The sequence below is a fragment of the Microtus pennsylvanicus genome, chromosome X, assembly GCF_037038515.1.
Source record: "Microtus pennsylvanicus isolate mMicPen1 chromosome X, mMicPen1.hap1, whole genome shotgun sequence".
In the NCBI taxonomy this organism is placed as follows: Eukaryota; Metazoa; Chordata; class Mammalia; order Rodentia; family Cricetidae; genus Microtus; species Microtus pennsylvanicus.
In genome coordinates this window covers 124,629,827-124,649,264 of record NC_134601.1, presented here as the reverse complement: position 1 = coordinate 124,649,264, position 19,438 = coordinate 124,629,827, and the positions used below count along the sequence as shown (strand labels likewise).

Sequence of the window (19,438 nt, the reverse complement as noted above, 5' to 3'; positions counted from 1 at the left end):
GTTTATGATTAAGTTTCTGGTGGCATTTAGAATGCTCTCTCTTACAAAACAGAGTAAAGGGATAATGTTACTTGATTTCTTGCAGTTACACAGAATTGGCCCTCCGCCTTCATAAAATGACTTATTAAGATACTATTCTAACTAGCTGAAAATAATGAAATATCATGCTTCCCAAAGCATGATACAACTCAATAATTTTAAAACATCCACTTCTTAGATATTATGCATAGCTTGCCTACTAATTTTTGAGCCAATGACAATTTTGCAATCAATTATTTCATTAGGAAAAACTTGAACAGGGACCATCAGGGAATAGCTCACTGGCTTACTCCTAATGCAAATCTGTATGGAAGAGCAACCAGAAATGAAAATGACATGGAGAAAACATTTCAAGATGCAGCTTTAGGCAAGCATGTTCTGAATATCTAAGGAAATATTGCCAATAATTCACCAATAGAAGCCACTGAAATTAAACTACGTCTAATACCGGCAATTTATAGCTGCAGGGAGAGGGAGGTGGACCTGCCGACCACACTCTAGTAAATGAATGTCCACACATCTACAAGTATATGGATTTGATGGGTTAAAAAAAATGGATTTGATGGGTTGGGAGGAAAGGGAGTACACAAAGTTTGGTGGGTCAGGCAGGGGAATGTATCTGGAATATGAAATTCTCAGAGAATTAATTAAAAGCTTAATATTAAAAAGGTTTCTGGCTAGCAAAGAAACCCAAATAATTAACAAGTGTGTAGAAGTCAGCAGGCAGAAGGTGAGGAAATCTTCACTTCTTCCATCCTAGTTAGAGTTTCTCGTGCTGTGATGAAACAGTATAACTGGGGAGTTAATTGGCTTACTCTTTCTTTTTCTTAAATATAAATTTATTATATATACCAGATCTCAATCTGAATGGCTGTGAGCCAGTATGTGGTTGCTGGGAATTGAACTCAGGACCTCTGGAAGAGAAGTCAGTGCTCTTAACCTCTGAGCCACTGGCTCACACTTTCTTTTTTATTATTATTTATTTTTTAATTAATTAATTATTTATTTATTTTATTTTTTCCGTTTATTTATTTATTAAAGATTTCTGTCTCTTCCCCACCACCACCTCCCATTTCCCTCCCCCTCCCCCAATCAAGTCCCCCTCCCTGGTCAGCCCATAGAGCTATCAGGGTTCCCTGCCCCTGGCTCACACTTTCATATCACTGTTTATTACTGAAAGAAGTCGGGACAAGAACTCAAACAGGGCAGGAAGCTAGAGGCAGAAGCTGGTGCAGAAGCCATGGAGAAGCACTGCTTACTCGTTTGCTCATCATGGCTTTCTCAGTCTGCTTTCTTATAGAACCCAGAACCATCAGCCCATGGTGGCTTCACCCACAATATACTGGGCCCTTGCTCATCAGTCACCAATCAGGAAAATATTCAACAGCTGGATTTTCTGGGACCATTTCCACCTGACTCCTCTCAGAATGGTTAGCAGTAAGAAATAGATGATGATGGATTCTGGTGAGGATGTAGTGTTGGGGGTAGGAAACACTCACTACACACAATTGGCAGGAAGGTAAATTAGTCAGCCACTGTGGAAATTAGTATGGAGGTTCTACAAAAAGCAAAACAGAGCTATCATACATATGAGCCAGCCATTTCACTACTGTATATACACATATGGCAGCACGGCACAGAGATGTCTGCACACTCATGTGCATTGCTGCACTATTCACAACAGCCAGGAAATAGAACCAGCCTAGATGTCTACCAACAGATGACTGGACAAAGAAAATTACATACAAAGAAAATTTCACACACACACACACACACAGAGAGAGAGAGAGAGAGAGAGAGAGAGAGAGAGAGAGAGAGAGAGAGAGAGAGAGAAACCTTGAGGAGGGTTTTTAGAGAGACCTTGTGTTACAAGCACCACACCAAGTGCATGAAGGGAGAAAACAGGACACTGTGAAGGGAAAGAGATCTGGGCAAAGACTTATCAGTGGAGGTGGCCAGCTGGTCTTGATTTTTCTGAAAGAGATCTTCAACTAGTGTTCTCAAGACCAGGGCTTTGTCTGAGTTAAAGACCAAAAAGGCTCACAAGTGCCAAGAAAGAAAATGGTGGCGAAGATGGTAGATTGCATGCTCAACATTTTCAAATGGATTCCACAAATTCCTACCACTTTAAAAGCCAAATATGAGACAGTCACTGAGTGCAGCTATAGTAATTAACTCCAGTTCTTTGCACAGGGTAGGTCTTTAGATTATCTTAGCTTTCCTCCAGACTGCACAACATCTTGTCTTCACACTTCCAAGGGAGAGGACAATTTTGATTACAGGTTCAAGTGCACATTACTACCTGGAGATTTTTTGTTGTTTGAAGATTTTCATAAAGGCACATGCCAGTGCACAGCACAATGCAAATGTCCACTCTGAGCTTTAATGAGCAGCCTTTACAACATATGACAGGATTTAATGAGAAGGGAAAACATTTTTCCCCTATTCTTAAGAACAAAATAAAATGATTGTTTTTCAGACTACCACCTGGTTTCTTCAGCTCACTTGTCATGCAGCCTAGTCTGTTCTAAACATTTAAAATTTTTCCAAGCAGGAGGCCTGAGCCCAGTAATAACATAATTTCTTCTTGCTCAGAACTTCTGAATCTTTTTTTCTTAATTGGGCAAACATCCTTTATTCTAAAACACTGTTATTTTCCTTTTTTGCTAAGTTCACTCTGCCTACTTTGAACAAAACCTAAAATCCCCAGGAAAGTGTTAAGGCTCAGAATTCGTAAACGTAGTCCCTACAGGGATGGAATATTTCCAGGCTCCGATTGCAAGAAAGGATGGTGTCTAAAACTTTCGCTGAGTAAAAGAAGGGCTCACTGAGATTGTAGGATTCCTTCAAATTCTTCCCTATTCCCAAAAGCCAAAAGTGGGCCAGATAAAATCCATCCTTCCCTGGACACCTTTCAGGGTTGTTCTACTTAGTAGGATTCTAGGTACAAACATGATTGTTCTAGGCATACCTAAAAGTGTGGGCATTCTACACGTTACCTCTTCCTCTCCACACTGAACACAAAGCTGAGATACAGTATGTAGACAGAATCCTAGAGGGGAGTCATGTGATTATAGCCAACATTTTTTTTTCAGGCCACCAGTTACATGCCATCAAACTTAGTAGTTAAGTAGCTAAAGAACTAGCGTCAACTAAGGTGATTCTGTCCAGGGGCAACATCTGGAGGAATTTTGGTTGTTGTGACTGAGTTAGGGAAAGAGACACAATTGGCATCCAGGGCATATAGCTCAGGGGTACTGCCAACCATCCTACTGTGAGGACAATCCTCAAACCCACCAATTTCCTAGCCACAAATCTCAACCAATCTAAGGCTGAGGAACCCTGAATGAGAACAAGCAGAAAATATAGCAATAGGTGGTTTGGTTCATACCCATTCCAAAGTTTCTTTGTGTGGCACCTATACTTGATGAGTGAATCAAAAGAGATTCAGTCTCACAAGTTGGGCAAAGTTAATGTCCCATCACATCCTGGTTGTCACATACAGAGGGAAGAGAAATCAATATCAGGCTCTTTTACTGTACATGTTCAAGTTATATTTCTAAATGGTCTAGATGATTTCATTCTGTGGTTCATTGCTCTCAACAAACTCTAAGTTATTGATGTACGTCTGGAAGAGAAAGAGCCTTTGGACATGACTTTCTTCATGTCACCCTATTTGATAACTCAAGAGAGCCTTTCTACACTGAGGGTGAGAAAAGCAAGTCATGACTTCTGGTCTCTACATTCAAAGCATGAGCCAAATAAAGCCCATCCCATCCAAACACATTTCAAAGGAAGAGTTTAGCAACTTGCCTCTCCAGTGAACAGAAAGATGAGTGATAATGCTTACAGTCTACTTTCAAATACGCACTCACACGGATGCAAAAAGCTTTCTTTATTCTCGACAGTTGGTTTTCCCTTGATCCTTTTTTTTTTCAGATAAATTGTCTATGTGACTCAGGTTGAAGAGAGAAAAAAAATTGAGAAACCTTCTTGCAGCCAGAAGAGATGTTGGCAGAAAGCTAACATTCCATTCTGTTCCTGTTTGACCAATGTATACACATTTAACTCCAAAGAATGACTGGTGAATTAAAAATAAAAAAAAAAACTCTCATCCCCGAATGAAGCATCAAACCATCTCAGAGTGGCTGTTTAGAGAGTATATTGAGTAGGTCTTGATCATAAATACATAAATCAGGATATATCAAAGCCCATATAATTTAGATTTGACATTTTAGGGCAAATTTTATTTGTAGATATCTTCCCATTTCAGTATGTCATCTAAATCATAAGAACAACATCGATTCTTAAGATCTCGTCAGAGATTATTCTTGTCAGGGCATATTTTATCATAAACAGTTACATACTAATTAAAATCTGGGAACAAATTTTTCAAAGCAATATTAGTTTTCCTAGAATGCTCTGAACAAACCAGAAGAAAATGATACTGCAGTGGAAGATACTCTGCTTTGATCCTAGAGTAGAGAGGAAGTATGTAGATCATCAAGGAGTAAGTTAAGAAGGCAAACCATTGCCTATGATTTCAGACCACTTAGGTTTACATAAACCCATCAGGAATTAGAAACATCTATGTGTCATCATCATTTACATGTTGCTTAAAAGCCAAAATTGAAAAGGCAAATTTATTAAAATGTGAACTTGATTTTTGTGTAAAATGATACAATCTGCTAGAGAATTTTATTATTACCCTTTGGGCCAAACCCAACCATTGCCTGTTTTTGATAAATAAAGTTTTATTGGCACACAGCCACAACTCATTCATGTACTGTCTATCTGCTTTCAACCTATAAAAGTAGAGCTGAATAGCTATGGCAAGTTCTCCAATCTGAAAAGCTGAAACTATTTACTCTTTGAACCTTTATAGAAACAGTTTACTGACCCTTGCCTTAGATCCCTGGACCTCTTCTACTGGACATTTTTACACAGGAGCATTGTACATATAATTAATAATTAGAAAGAATGCTTTTTACATAGTTAGCAACAAAATATGCAAACAATCAAAAGGGAAGAAATTATAGTTCTAGCAAAAACTCTTTCTAAAAAATTTTTACTCTACAAAGCATTAGCTTAAATTCACTGCAATTTGCATAAATATCCTGCATTTTCTATAAAGAATTTAGATGGTATATACATTTCTTGATGCAAGGATGTTTTGATCTGCTATGGTTAGTGTCGTAAACAATAGAGATAAAATATACTATATAGCTATGATCAAATACTTAAAATTGCTGTAAGACAGGCTTCATGTCAAAGAAACTGTCTATAACCAAAGGAGACTGCCAGAAGAAAGTAATACAAGAAGAAGGAATACCTGTTTCTCTGCATTTATTTTTACAGATCAATTGGAATGCCTTTGATCTTCAAGCCAACTTGGCCAGTCTTTCCCATGTGTCTACTCTCATTTTGAAACCTTCAATTCAAATAGTCTAGCCTACGAATATAACTTTCAACCTTTCTTGTCTTGATTATCTTCCCGATAATCAGCGCTGTCTTGAATCTTACGCCTTTCTCTCTAGCCTGGATGCCAAGGTTCGCTCCAGAAACTGTTCTAACCATCTGTTGTTTCAATGACTCAACAAAGTCGATTACCAATCAACATCAGACCACACTCCCCTTCCTCGTGATGGATGTGAAGTACATTGGCAAAAAAAAAAAATACGCACAAATATGCAGACTGGACACAATCACAGAGAAACTTTCAGGAGCTCCAGCTTTTAGCTTAGGTTCCACTCATCTTCCTAAATCTCCTTTTCTATTTGCACCACTTTATGCTATCTCCTTTCCCACAGGAGAACCAGCTCAGATTCCCAGGAATTCTTCTTTATCTGCCTAACTAGAGTGGATGCTATTGTTCTACAGGCCAATGGGAGTTTAATTCACAAAGGAAGTCTATGAGTTTCCCAAATTTGTCATGTGAAAAAAAAAAGACTGCCTATACCACCATTTTACTACCTATAGTGCCCTTTTCACTGAAATGTATACCTTTATTGAAATTTCTAATCCAGAAGCCACCTAATGATTCCAGAATTTGACCTAGTCCTTTGGAGACAGGAAACTAGGGAACAGATTAATTTTAAGTTAGTTTCTATGCTTATCTTGGATGATGAGGTACAAGATGCTTATGAAATTTTTGGTAAATCAGATCCTCCACAAGCCTTCGTTTGCTTCTGTCAATCAATATATCAGCATTGTGACCTAGTCCAAAAAGTTCCAACATCAATGGGTCTGTGTCAGAAGTCTCTTAAATCTATCACCTCCGTTATGTCATTACAAGCCATCTCTTCACTGGTCATACTGCCCTCCCTACTCTATCTTACCCAAGCACAATCCATGCATTCTCTCTCCATAATAGAACTACCCTCTCTCTAGGCCAGTTTCAGTTAACTACATCTCATTACAAGTGGAATGCGGACATCCTGACAGCCACTGAGTGTTGTTTGGGAGTGCCTCAAAGTCTCCACATTAACCATTGTTTGCATGTGTAAATCCCTCTTCCTTTGCTTTCTTTGCCAGATTTGCTTTTATGGGCGAGCACTGAAATGGCATTTCTTCTGGTGATGCCTCCCCTAACATTCAGAGGCCCACGTGCACTGCCAGCCTTGGATAACCTCTGGAGGCGTCTGTACGTGGATAAAATATTATCATTAGTTTTCCCTATGTATCTCGTCCGTTCACTTGGTTCTTAAAGAAGGGGAAGCAACTTCCTGAATTGTAGTGCTACAGATATTGCCCTGGGGCACAGCATATAGCAGGCAGTGTGGGGAACATGTCTTCATGATGGGAGCATGAAAGTCCAGGGACTTAGATTTAAGGAGGGCTTATTTCTGCTTGACATGAGTGAGCACTGGTGCCTTGGGAAGATCTGGGAGAAAACATCGGTAGAACAACATGGCATGAAGCCTTGGCTGAGAGAGAAAAAGACTGACAGGTTGTCAAGTTGCACAGTATCACTGGAAAACGTTGGAAGACATGTACGCAATTGCAGTATCATTTCCTTCTGAAAGGTGCGGAATTCACCCTGACAGCGATAGCTGAAGAATGAGCGTATTCCAGACCTGTGCAATATCACAGTTGTCATCAGAATGGCCTCCAGACACCAAGAAGGCAGCTTGCTCTTGTTTCTTTGTAAGAGATCTATCTAGAATGATAAAAGTGTGTCAATATGTAGCTGATACTTGCATTGAAAATGGTAAGTGATTTATGGTTAAAATACCCTTTCTAGAACAAATACTAAGTGTGTGTGTGTGTTTTCTTTTGCTATCTCTTGTGTGCTTAATTCCAAACTTATGAGAAGGACAGAATTCTACTCTTTAAAACAAAGACTTACTGGTCTAGCAGTCTTGTTAACATATGATTCTCAAACTAAATATAAGGATACCATTTAGATGTACTCTGGTAACCTAGGCTAAATACTAAGCAAGTACCATAAAGTGGAGCAATAGGTATTTCTTCCTGAAATTAAGGCTCTAGCCTTGTCAAGTTTCTGACTCATCATACTTGCAAAATGATCCCTGCCTGGCAAGATCTTGCCCCATGAGTCCTTTAGAAACCACATTTTTCCAAGATCAACTATCTTTGAAAATCCCTCAGAAATCACAACAGAAAACTAAAAGGAAAAAAGAAAGAACAAACGTAAAGAAATCCCCTTTACAGCATCATATGCATATACAACTCTATTACTACTTCCTGAATGGCAACCATTCCAAAACATGAAATCATGCTCCAAGGGTTTTTCTCAGTCTCAGCACTATAAATATTTGGGGCTGAAAGGTTCATTGGTGGGGCTCATTCTCTGCATTGCAAGGTTAGTGGTATACCTGACCTCTCCCTGCTCAATATCATTTGCACTCCCCATCCCAGTTGTGACAACTAAAAACATCTAAAAGCATTACAGATGCCCTATCGGGAGAGAAAATCCTCCTCCACCTTTTCACCCCATGTTGAGAACCACTGGTTCAAAGGCCAGGCAAGAAACTCAAACATCCGCACTAGTGGACCTATATGTACAGCAGAGTTCAACCAATAAAAATCACCTACCCCACTCAGCACACACACCCCGTACACCACACACAGCACGTGTAGTTCTAAAGCCAAGGTCACATGGAGTCTCAAAGAAGATTTATCGTAGTAGCTACCCGTTCCGGGAGGCTGTCAACCAGAAGGGCAAACACCATGACATTGCCTTCGTTTCTTTCTTCTTTTTGTTCGTAATTACCCAAATGGAAAGCATAACTATCCTGGAACCACTTGTTGCCATAGCAACAGAGCCAGAGTGTATTTCCTCTACCCTTGTGAGTTCACAGTGCAGGCTCCTGGTGCCACCTGACTTGATTTTCTAATTGCTTCAACAGAGGAATCCAAGCGTCCAAGCACTGAAGTTAAAGAAAGAAAACCTTGATCACTAACGATGATAAGCTTCAACGACACACATACTCTTCAAGCTAAAGGGGGGCTTCGTATTTGAAAAAACATCTCAAGGGAGATACAAGAACCCTGGGGGCGCTTTGTAGATTGCTCATGTCACTTCAGAATGAAAGCCAATTCAGCAATACAAGTAAAGGTTACAAAAAGTGAAATGCAGGGAGCTTAGAACTCCACTCATCTGGACTCTCAGCTTTTGCAATCGCCTCTGTCTGAAGTAGCTTCTACACCTTGTGACCATGTTACCTCTCTGATTTCTTTTCTCTATGACCCCCTAACTCCCTTGTCAATCATTTGCTCCACTGCAATGGCATTATTTTGCATATCTAAGTGTGTTGCTAGACTGGAGATTCCAGTCAACTGAACTGAGAAAACCACTTCCTGTTGAATTGAGAGGACCTTTCACCTGACACTTAATAGAAGAAAATCAAAGCATAATAGAAGAAACGCACACAAAGAATTAGAAAAGCAAGAAAATATAAACTATCTCCAAACCCAGACTTTCTGGGAGGGTATTAAAAGTTGGTATAAAAAAAGGTCTGAAGTCCTACATGTTCCATTGATATGTTTAAAATGCCTATGCTATTTATCCACTAAAGAAATACTATCTGGGGGCAGGAGAGATGGGTCAGAGGTTAAGAGCACTGACTGCTCTTCCAGAGGTCCTGAGTTCAATTCCCAGCAACCACATGGTGGCTCACAGCCATCTATAATGCGATCTGGTGTCCTCGTCTGGCATGCAGGCAGACATGGAAGGAATGTTATATACATAATAAGTAAATCTTTTTTTAAAAAAAGAAATACTATCTGCTCTGTGCTAGGCATATGGTATCCTAGAATAGCACATCATGTTTCTATAATGTTTGACAGTTTATTCAATAATTTTATAGACATAATCTGACAAAAATAAATATCCAGAAATTTGTCCAGGGGTTAAATGCCATAAGATAGAAAAGTGACATATTAGACTTTTATTCCAGATGTGATATTAATGGATATTTTGCAACCACTTCCATTCAGAAAGATACCTCTAAACAACAAACCATCTATATTCCAGTTTTTAAATATTCAATGTTGCACTCATCCAAGAAGCATGCTAGTGAATCAGAGTTTTGCTCTAGGGAGATTCTGTCATGGAAGCAGGCATCTCCACATAAGAACTTCCCCCATGACTAGTCTTTTGGGGCCTGTCCAAGCCAGGAAGCCCACTGAGTTGTTAAGAGAAACAGCAAAGCAAACCACGCAGAAGCTAAGTGAGTCTGACAATTATTTCTTTGCAAAGCTGTCACTGCCAAGATCTCTAAAGTTACTCCTCACTGGTGCACTCCAAAGGTTAGGTTAAAGATGCTTCTAAGCCCTGACAAAGCCTCTGTGCAAAATAAGTTTACACCAGTTGGGTTTTAAAAGGATGGGAACAAGTTACATTTGGGCCATGTAGGCCACAGAAGGAGGAAAGCTCCAAGTTCACGTCGATGTGCAGCAACTGTGTGTGTGTGTGTGTGTGTGTGTGTGTCACAAATTTTAAGGCTGCCCCTAGATATTTCCCTTTCAGAATAACAAACATCTTTTTTTAGCTGGCCCAGCTTCAGTATGCTCTGACTTCCATGGGGAACTCAACCATGCAAAACTGGTTCTTGAGATTTCTGAGTACTTGAGAGATACTTAGGGTCTAGTCGTGGAGTTTGGGCATAGTAGATGGGAGAAGAAAGAGAACACTGCATGTAGCATTTCTTCTTTTTGAACATTTTGCTATCCTGAAGAAGTTCATGTAGAAGGCTTTACTTGTTTCAAAAATTGCTTCTGGTGAAGCCGAGAGGAGTTTTCAACTCTTCAAAACTAAGCTGCATGAGTTACATGATCGACTCCAATCCCTTTTAAAGTATAATGCTCAAAAATCTACTTGTTTTGTATATTCCAGAGAAGAGTAAGCAAAGTTTTATGTCAGCTCTTGTTTTCGGGAATGTTCATATGTCAAGACAGGTTAATAGTATATCTTCTGAGAAAGCTTGGGGCTGTTTACACCCCAGGTGTTATTTCATCTTTTCTCATTGGCTCTGTTTCATGCTGTCCCAGACACTAAAGAGTCCAGTCTTGAAGGTTCATTTCGAGAATTACCAGTTTCACGTGGAGCCTGCCAGGATGAAGCTCATTTTGTATAAAAGCACTTGTGAAATAGAAGCTTTTAAAGACTTTCCTTGGAGCAGTAGCAGCAGAGCAAAAAGACAAGGGACATCTCATTTTCTTTTTACTTTGAATAAGCAGAGAGTATCATTTTTTTTTCTAAAGAAAATAACTACCTGAATAAGAAAAAAAGCCCTTTTCCCCCTTGAGGCGGCTTTCCAACGATCTGGTATTTGAATTCATTAGAGGCTTTCCTATAGTGAATTTCCACGTGGGCTTGCACTGGCAAGAATCAAGGAATGTGGTTTTCAGGTTTTGGAGTTGATTAGGCTTATGCTGTTTCATTTAGTGATGGGATAGCCACTCACAGCTGGAAGTCCTACTTGCAAATCCTCGGTTTCCATTTCCATGTGAAGCAGATGGTTCTATGGAGGAGTAATCTGGGAAGGGAGAATTTCTTAGTCTACCTTGCCATGGGAAGGACCTCATGACACAGGCCAGAAATTATGTAAAAATTAATTATTCAGAATGCAATCCTCAATGCAGTTTTTTTTCTCTCTCATGGTTGGAACCATCTCAGCTCATGGGTCAATAGTGAATTACCTTAGTTGGAATAGTTAGATGGTCTTATTCACATTTTTTTAGCACATGTGGAGATTCATCAAATCTTTATTATAAACATGGAAAACAACACTTGCTTTCACACGAGTTTCCTGGACTATATTCCTTGATTGTCAACTAGGCAAAATCCAATGTATTGACTGGACATGGAAAACGAAACACATTCTCCAAGGTGGTGGAAGAAACTCCTATGTTTACCAAATGGAAATTCCATCACTTGCTTTCCAGGTCGTCTTTTGAAAATAACCACAGAAAGAAATGGGATATACTCTTCCCGGTTCCAAAATCTAAAGTACTTTAGCAGATTCTGCATAATGAAGACAAAAGAAATCGTGCTCTTCCACTGGAAATAATGGCTGCTAGAACAGCACTAGACTCTTTGGTGACCTATTTGTCATCCTGTAAAGCATTGGGAGACACAGGAGAGCTGCTAATGCCAGTTCCTACAACTTACAAAGTAACCACCCAGAACAGTAGCAGGTGATCTGATCACACTCATATCAATATAACCAACGACTTCTTTATCTTAGTAGCATTGGCACAAAACTGAGATGGTACAGTTAATAAATATAGCAATGATATGGAACCTTGCGACCTGGAAAAAAACTGGGGGAGGGGGAAGCATTTTTAAGTCCCTATGGCAAATAAATCAAGACTTGGCTGATTTGTGCTATTTTGATGTTCACATAGCAACTGGAATTATTTTCTTCTTTTCCATCTACCCTCATGATGCTGGCATCTCCCTAGCTATAGCTTTCAACTCCTTTTTAAGGACGGTGATTTTAGGAGACAGAGGGCTACATGAATTAAAAATAAGAAAACCTAGCTTTTTCTACATTAATCATTCAGCATGTACGGCAGGTCACTTAAAATCTTGAGATCTATTTTCTAACTTCTTAAGATGTGGCTACTGCCTGCTATGGAAGAATCAGAAGGCATGAAATACAGGAAACTCTTTGAAAATTCTGATCCGTCGTCATAGTCTCCAAGCAGTTCTGAAGTTAGCACCAATGTTCAGCTGTTTCGATAGAAAAAACCAAATGGAATTTCTATAATCTTTCAGCCATCAGTGGTAAACTATAATATTAGAAATCATGCCTTTTATAATTTTAGAATCATGTGTAATCTTTAAAGTATCAAAATATATAAGACTTTTAACTAGGAGATATAGATGTTTCTGAATATTAAAAGATACTCAGGCTGGGCAGGGTTGGTACAGGCTTTTAGTCCCAGCACTAGGGAGGCAGAGGCAGAAGCAGGCAAATCTCAGAATTCGAAGCCAGCCTGGAATACATAGTAAGTTTCAGGAAAGCCAGGGTTTCACAGAGTAACTCTTTCTCGAAAAATCAAAACCAAAACAAGAGATACCCAGAGAAAAGGGAGAAAAAATACTATGTTCCTGCACATGAATACCAAAAAATAATAAGGATGTCAATGTTTCTTAAGTTTTGTGGATTTGCTAACATTGTAATCAAATTCCCTATTGATTATTGGTCATGGAAGTTAATTAGAAAGTGATCAAGAATGGCCACTTGAAAGAAAAAAAAAAAGACAGGCAGAGAGAATTGTACTACCTCGTGGCATTAAGGAACTGTCACAAGGACAATGGAAAGGACAAAGAAAACTTCAAAGCAGATCAGAATTTTGTTATAGACCTTGGCATCTTGGAATGAAGAATTTCAACTACCCAATCAAGTTGACTAGGGCAGAGTCTAGGGCAGAAATAGTTCAGGCATCTAGACCCAAATGACCTTTTGTTGCTTGCCACAGAGCGTAAGAGCACTGCTTGAAAACAGAAACATACCTATTGTCATGGTATACTTTGGAAAACCTATACAAAGTCAAACAAAGAAATCCATGCTCAATCATTCATCATTTCTCGTGTTTAGGACTGACATTTTTACTATGTGATCAATAGACTTTGCCCCAACAAAGGCAGGAAATAATATTTGCTGTAAACCATTTTAGTATGAAAACACAAACATCAAACTCTAGTTACAAATTCCAAACCTAAGCATTTCCTAACTATTTGGCACAATTTAATAAAAAATAATAGCTATGTTCAACATCTAATATAGATGTTATATTTCAAGATGGAAATGTTTTCTGAAACTTGAAAAATCAAAGACTGAATGAGTATTCAATGAGCAATAAATGGGTTTATGCACATAGGCTACCCCTCCCCCAATATTTTGTTCTTATTCTTAAAACGGGACTGGTAGTACATAGAGGAATGCAATGATACACTTTGGTGTTCAATGAAATATATAGAAGGAAATAGAGATTTGATATTAATACCATTATTAAGAGGGCGAAACAATGGAAGTACTGCTAGAAACCTATCCACAGGCCCTGGGTTCCACCTTGATATCTCCCAAAGACGAGAAAGGTCTGAGATTTGACCCTGCTTATGAGTCAGCAAGTCATCCTGTTATGGTTTCACAGATACCAGCAAAGATATGAGACACCTGAATCAGAGACGAAAGGACAGTTGTTCACTGCAATAGCAAAGTCAGAGTTTTATCGTTTTCTTCATTCGCTACAAAGTGACCTGAAGATCTAGCAACGGCTACTCACATGCTCATGGATTTTATTACATGTGATGAATCCTGACGTTAGGGAACTGAAATCTTATAACAGGTGGCAACCCTGCTTAACCTTTGTCCCCAAGGGAGACATTCTCTTTTATTAAACCGGATAGCGAACAAACTTACCTCAAGTCTTCTTCCAGTGCAGTGTCTGGCCAGAGGCGTGTGCTGGATCCTCTGCACAGAGTAGGCTAGAAGTGCAGGGTGCAGGAAAGATTCCAGAAGGTGACATAAATGCCCCTGTATCATTATTTCTCGCTGATATATTTTCAGCGTACAATTTATGCAGACTCAGGAGAACTGAGTCCCAGTAAGCCACAGAGCACAGACTCACTAATACCCATATTGGCTTTCCTCCTGTGTCTGTCTCATCTCCATATTCTTTCAGTGTGGTACTAGGATTGTCTCCCAAACAAAATTCCTGCTTTCAATTCCTGTTGTCATGCATAATTTTGGGAAACCTGTACCAAGACAGATAAAGAAATGAATCCACCTGAATTTCCAGTGTCTATGAATAAAAACTTTATTATGTGATAGGTGGACTTGTCCTCCAAAGTAGAAGAAAGAAACCATATTTGATATGCAATATCTTAGTATGAAAGCATAATCTTGGGCTGTCAAGACAGCTCAGAAGGTGACAAGATTGTGGCCAAGTCTGGAGATTTGAGTTCAATCCCCAAAACAGACGCGGTGGAAGGAAAGAACTGACTTAATGCGAATTGTTATCTGACCTCCGTGTGTGCATGCCCATAGACACAGCATGCAGTAAAAAAAAACTAAATTTTAACTTAAAAATGTTAATGAAAAAGTAAAAACCATCTTTCCTCTCTAACAGGACAGTTTCTGATTCAGTGTTATTTTGATGACACAAATCTTATTTCTTCTGGTTTCTTAGTTGGCTTAAAAGAAGATAATCATAAAGTTGATGGAGTCCAACCTTCTGCAATACATTCAATAGATTTACTGAAGACTTTAGCAAGGCTTCCAGGCCAGGAAATGAGCTCATCCTTCAGAAATATGCCTCGGCGTCTTGCCACTCTCATACTTTGAAATGCAACAGGGGAAAAATGAGGAATTTGCTTGGCATAAGGAAATAAATCAAAAGCCCAATGTAGGTAAGCATACAAATTACTTGTGGGTTACTAGTGCTGGGCAATAAAGCCTAGCTCAGAAAATCTGCCCACGGAAGGCCCCATATAGCATCCTATAGACAAAAGTGTATGTTTTAAAGTTGTGTCAACTGTCTATGTATCTCCTGGCAAGCTACAATTTATCTAATAGTTGTTTTCTAAGAGTTCAAGATACAGCCATAAAATTACATAACAATTCCTAGCCCCATGGAGGTTGCCTGATAATAATAAGAAGTAGATGATTAAGAGTAAGTATGATATGCAAATATTTTGGATGTCAGACTGTGATATACTAAGAGAAAATAAAAAGTGGAACAGGATATTGAAGCACCAGGAACGAAAAAAGTGGGATGAGGAGAATCGAAACAAATGGCATCAAAGGAAGTCATCAGAGCAGGTCTCAATGAGATTGAGACTGAAGAGCATCTAGACATATCTAAGACTTATCAATTGGTTCATCATTGAAATAAAGTAAACATAATGGTAAAGTCAATTGTTATTTTTTTAAAAAATTTCCCAGTGCACATAAAACTTTGTGTTGTAATACAGTCTAGTCTAGTATGGGGCCAATAGCATTATGCATAAAACAACGATGCACATACCTAAAATTAAAAGCTGTTGTTGGTAAACCAAACCAAACAAAACCAAACAGCCCTCAAATGCCAATGACAATCTGAGCTGTGGGAGACATAATAATAATTCAACCTTAGACTGTCGCAATCCTTCAATTTGAAAAAGAAAACAAACAGTATGTTCAAAACAAGATTAAGTAAAAGATAAGCCATAGATGCAGAGACACCAATATAGTTTCACATACATTAAGTATCTCCAAGTAGCCAACTTCAAAAATGTAGTTGCTTTATAATTTGATTAAATTGCACTAATCATTAAAAAAAAATGTGTCAAGCACCATTTAGGCCTATTTTTGTAAAATATATTTTTCATGACTTGAAATTATGTGTAGGTGTGTGTGTTGGCATGTGGGTATGTGCATAATAGTGGAGCTGCTTGTGGAGGTCAGAGGCAACGTATCTCCTGGAGTTGGAGTTACAGACTGTTGTGAGCCAATTAATATCTTTAAAGGAAACTGAACTTGGGTCCTCTGGTTAAAGCAATAAGCTCCCTTAACCATTGAACCATCTCTCCAGACCCCAGGTTTATTGTATATTAACAAAATTGAATTTCAGAGACATTTTGGAGATATATTCTATTCTCTCTTGCTTTTGAAATGATAAAACTGAAGTAAATAACCAACCCGCTATTTTGCATGTTGCATGTGTATAATGACATTACAGGCTGTATTTGTCCTTCTGTTTTAATTATATATTAGTGGGGGTGTTAACATATAAAATAATGGGTTCCTTGTACAATTTGTATACTTTCATCATTGCACCTTCTCCAATCTCCCCTTGCTGGTTTCCATTCTTTCCTCTAAATCATTCCTGTTCTGATTTCATGTCACATGTGTCTGCACACATGCATGCTTAGAAAAGTCACATACATTCTACAAATAGTTTAAGACTTTGGATCTTTGTCTTCCTCCCCCAAGTCTCCTCGGTCAGCTCCCTTTAGACCTCTTCCTTCATTATCCTCCTTCTATTTTCATGTAATATTGATTTTTACATTTAAATACCGATTCTATATACAAGAGATAATGATTTTTTTTAAAAAAAAATTCTAGGTATGGCTTATTTTGCTTAAAATGTTGATCTACAGTTCCATTCATTTTATTACAAATGACAGGATTTTATTATACTTCTTGTCTAGTTTTAGTTTGCTGAAACCTCCACACTAGTGGTTGAACTACTTTGCATTCCCACCAGCAGTATGCAGAATCCTTCCCTTACCCCAATCCTCATTTTAAAATGTATTTGTTTTTGTTCGTTTGTTTTGCTTGTTTTGTTTTTTATTAAACTTTTAATTGATTTTACATATTGACCAAAGTTTCCCCTCTCTCCTCTCCTCTCATCCACTCCTCCACCTGCCTTCTACTGCCACCCCATCCTCTTCTCCTTCATCTCCATTCAGAAAGGGGCAGACCTCCCATGGGAGTCAGTAAAGGATGGCATATCCAGTTGAGACAGGACAAAGCTTCTCCTCCTGCATTTTGCTTGTTTTCTTAATCATAGGCATTCTGGCCAAAGTGAGATGGAATCTCAAAGCAGTTTGGGTTTGTAGTTCCCTGATGGCTAATGGTATTGAGCACATTTTCAGATAGTGGCCATCTCTATTTCATCTTGTGAGAACACTGTTCATTTCCTTTGCTCATTTAATGATTGCAGTATTTGTATTTTTGTGGATCAAATTCTTCATGTAGTCTAGATATTAATCCCCTGTCAGATATATACCTAATAAAATTTTTCTTTCATTCTGCTGGTTGCCTTTTTACTCTCTGTTGCTACATTTACTGTTCAAAAGCCTTTTGTTTCGTGCAATCCCATTTATCAATTCTTATTTCCCTAGCTGCTGGAAATATTTCCAGAGGGTTCTTGCCTGTACCTATATCTTGAAGTGCTTCTGTATGTCTTCCTGGAGCAATTTTAAAGTTTCAGGCCTAATGTTAAAGTCATTGATTCAGTTTCAAATGATTTTTGTACGAGGTAAGAACCAGGTATCTACTTTCATTCTTTAACATGTGGGTATTCAGTTTTCCCAACACCATTTGTTAAAAGGATTGTCTTTTTTATTGTATGTTGCTCATACCTTTATTGAAAATGAAATGCCTCTACTGGTGTTGGTTTATTTTTTTAATCTTTTATCCCAGAGTTCTCCATGTCCTTTCTTGGGCTAGCATAAATAAAAATCAGTAACTTTCCTATATACTAATAATGAACATGTTGAAAAGTAATCAAAAAACAATCACATTCCCATGAGCTTCAAAAAGTCAAACCTATTGGAGTAAACCTAATCAAGGAACCAAAGACCTTTACAATGAAAACCTTAAAAGACTAAAGGAGACACAAGAATATGGAGTTGTCCCATGCTCATAATATGACAGAATTAATATCAGGAAAATGGCTATATTATCTAAAGTTATCTACATAATCAATGCAATCCCCATAAAAGTTCCAGTGACAATCCTCACAGAAGTATAAAAGAATCCTAAATTTCAGATGGAAATAAAGACGTCAAATATGCTAAACAACCCCAAGTAAAAAGAACAATGCAAAAAACAAAAAAATGAGGAAAGAAGAGCTGGGCAGTGGTGTCGCATGCCTTTAATCCCAGCAATCTGGAGGCAGTGGCAGGTGAATTTCTGTGAGTTTGAGGCCAGCCTGGTCTACAAAGTGAGTTCCAGGACAGGCTCCAAAACTACAGAGAAACCCTCTCTCCCAAAACCAAATAAATAAATAAATAAATAAATAAATAAGAACAATGTAGGAAGTGTCATCAACCTAATTTCAATCTGCGCATCTATTTATACTTAGCCATGTTCCAAACTTATGGTAACCACAATTTTTGTGATTTCTCTTAAGTTTCTCACTTTTACTTGACACACAACTTATATAGAACATTCAGTGTGTCCCTTCATAGACTTCAAGTCTCGGTTCTAAATTAAAAGAGTAAATAGTCAAAGAATTTGACTAACTACAAGGTAAAACAGCTTCTTTTCTGTTCTCTTGTTGTTGCGTACAGAATTATACGATGTCTCCCAAGATCCCCTTCCTTTAGCACATTGGTATTGCCCCTTTTCTATAATATGGATGGGCCATGAAAAAAGCAGGACAGACTCTCCCTTGACTGAGTTTTCTTACATGGCCAAAGTTATGGGATGCCATTCCTATAATGATCTCATATTATACAAAAAGAAAAAAAAATGACAGTTGACTTGATTCGCTTTCTTGGTTGGGAGAAGTAAAGTTCCATATTCTGAAAGCAACTGTGAGATAGCCACATGACAATGAACTTTGAGGTCCTCCCGAGGCTAAGTAAAGTCCCTAGTTCAGTTAGTAGGACAGGGGCCTTAGGAAAAGGCACCTTAGCTCAAGTTCTCAATGGCAAAGAACTAAATTCAGTCCGTGCTACAATTCTTACAAAAGGATTCCGAGCTCAGGTTCTCAATGGTGCCATCTTTAAGATGCTGAGTAGAGGATCCAGTTGGGTATGCCCGAATTCCTGACAAAGATGCTGTGGAATAACACATGCATGCCATTTTCTTTCACTGGCTGTGGTACTGTTGTGCAGCTATGGAAACGGAATCTATGCTACTAATTTTCATTGAGATTATGCTGTATGTATCACCACAGAGAAGTTTCCCCCTGCGCAAAGTTTTCACTGTACTTCCTTTGGTTTAATCCAAGTATTTTACATCAATTTTATCAGCAAGTCATTGCTTCTATGTGCCTCTGTACCCTCATTTCTGAAATGGTGACAGTAGTTTCTATTCAATACAAATGAGTCTTTTAAAACACTGTCAGTTAAGTTTCTACTGGGGTGATGATTTGACCATGGGAAGTTTAGTGGCTTGATCCAGAGGAACTAATTTTCAGTGTCCCT

At 38.5% G+C, this 19,438-nt stretch overlaps 1 protein-coding gene across 2 annotated transcripts in view; it reads right to left on the bottom strand.

Annotated features, from left to right (window-relative positions):
* Arhgap6 (Rho GTPase activating protein 6) overlaps window positions 1-19,438 on the bottom strand; it is a 505,314-nt gene that overhangs the window by 269,688 nt on the left and 216,188 nt on the right. The window contains exon 1 of one of the 2 annotated variants that reach the window (XM_075957615.1): window positions 13,938-14,007. The exons of the other annotated variant lie outside the window; for it this stretch is intronic. The gene's annotated coding sequence lies outside the window, so the exon portion shown is untranslated. Of the gene's footprint in view, window positions 1-13,937; window positions 14,008-19,438 lie in introns of those variants that run through there. 2 annotated transcript variants of the gene reach the window in all.